This window comes from Saimiri boliviensis, chromosome 3, assembly GCF_048565385.1.
Source record: "Saimiri boliviensis isolate mSaiBol1 chromosome 3, mSaiBol1.pri, whole genome shotgun sequence".
Classification (NCBI taxonomy): Eukaryota; Metazoa; Chordata; class Mammalia; order Primates; family Cebidae; genus Saimiri; species Saimiri boliviensis.
Genome location: NC_133451.1, coordinates 50,557,339 through 50,559,393, shown reverse-complemented (window position 1 = coordinate 50,559,393; position 2,055 = coordinate 50,557,339). Strand labels below are relative to the sequence as shown.

Here is a 2,055-nt window from a genome sequence, read left to right as displayed (position 1 = left end):
TACCCCACCGCGGCAGAGCTGATACCTAGGGTACAAGACAAAGTCCCCTTTAATTTTCCCTCTAATTTTCCCAAACAGAAGGAGTCTCTCACCATAGTCGCCACAGCTGGAAGTTTGTGGGGTTTCCCCTGAAGCCAGCGTATCTCAGAGCCCAAGGCCTAATGTGTACTCCCTGGCTGTCACTGCTGGTTACTCAGGGCCCAATGGCTCTTTAGTTAGCAGACGGTAAGTCCTGCTCGGACTGGCCCTTCCCTTTAAGAAAGAGAGTTCCCGGCCGGGCGCGGTGGCTCAAGCGTGTAATCCCAGCACTTTGGGAGGCCGAGGCGGGTGGATCACAAGGTCGAGAGATCGAGACCAACCTGGTCAACATGGTGAAACCCCGTCTCTACTAAAAATACAAAAAATTAGCTGGGCATGGTGGCGCGTGCCTGTAATCCCAGCTACTCAGGAGGCTGAGGCAGGAGAATTGCCTGAACCCAGGAGGCGGAGGTTGCGGTGAGCCGAGATCGTGCCATTGCACTCCAGCCTGGGTAACAAGAGCGAAACTCCGTCTCAAAAAAAAAAAAAAAAGAAAGAAAGAGAGTTCCCTTTTGGCCCAGGATGTGTCTTGAAATGTTGTTTGGGAGTTGGGGCCTGGAATAGGGGCCTCAGGACTCTGCCTGGTACACTATCCTACTGTGACTTCGCTGGTATCCAAAATGCAAGACAAAGTCCTCTTTATTCTTCACTCTGCCCCACTCCAGCAGAAGGGAGTCACTTTCGTTGCTACCAGCTGCACTGCCCGCAGTTGTGGGAGGAGTAGCACAAGCACTTCCTTAGCTGCCCCCACTGGTGTCTCCCTAGGTCACTAGTTCTCGCTAGGCACCACCCTAGTTCACTGGCTTTCAGCCCAACCTCGCTCTAGGAGTTGCCTAGGAATCACAGTCCTGGTGTCCTAGACTGCCTTTCAAGCTTACCTAGGCCCTCCGAGCACTTCAGCCGGCAGTAGTGAGGCTTGCTGAAAAACTCAAGTTCTTACCGCTGGGATGGGCGATTCCCTCTGGCTAGGGCTATTCCAAATGCTCCCTCTGTGTGCAGGTGCTGGTTGAGACCAGCAAGGCTTTATTCTCCACTGTGACAGGGCAGCACCCTGTTCAACGTAAAATCCCCAAGTTGCTGCCTCTTCCTTCCCCAAAGTGCACAGATTCTCTCTCTCTCTCTCTGCACCTCTCTCTGCTGCCAGCAGGTGGAGGGGGGTGTGGTGTTCATGATTCAAGACTGTCTCTCTTGCACTCAATGCCTCTTTCAGTGATATGAAGTGAAAAGCAGGTACTGTGATTTCTCACCTGATTTTTGGTTCTTGTGATGGTGCCTTTCCGCAGGCAGACAGTTGTTAAAATTTGGTGTTCCAGTGAAAGGGATGACAGGTGTAGGTTTCTATTCTGCCATCTTGCTCTGCTCCAAACAATGATTTTTATTATAAAGTAAGATATTACTATTTAGATATAATACAAAATTAGGAAAGTTTTACCCCCATAAAAGCAAGGAAGAGTCCGCGCCCTCTCCCTGTGCACCTCATCGCCATGCCTCAGAAAATTGAGGAAATCAAGGATTTTCTGCTCATAGCCTGGTGATAGGATGCCAAATCTGTCAGGATCAAGAAAAATAAGGAAAACACGAAGTTAAAAGTTCTGTGCAGCGGACTCATTTATACCCTGATTATCACTGACAAAGAGAAGGCAGAGAAACTGAACTAGTCCCTGCCCCCTGGTTTGGCAGTGAAGGAGCTAAAATGAACCATATCAGTATGATCTGAACTGTATCAAAATATTAGAAATCCTTTAAAAAAAGCAAGGATGATTCAACATCAGACTATGAGCCAATGTAAGTCACCACATGAATACACTAAAAAAGAAAAACTATAAGATGATAGTAATAGAACCAGAAAAAGCATTGGATACAATTCAGTAACTTCGTGATTAAAAATCAAAACTCTTAGAAAATCAGGTCTAAAAGAGAATGTTCTAATTTATAAAGGTCATGTGACAAATACCTACAATAGGTATTATATTTGTT

General features: G+C 47.1%; 1 pseudogene; it reads left to right on the top strand.

Moving 5' to 3' along the window:
* Positions 1-1,562: 1,562 nt before the first annotated feature.
* LOC101036656 (large ribosomal subunit protein eL38 pseudogene) lies at positions 1,563-1,775 on the top strand (annotated as a pseudogene).
* The last annotated feature ends 280 nt before the right edge of the window (positions 1,776-2,055 follow it).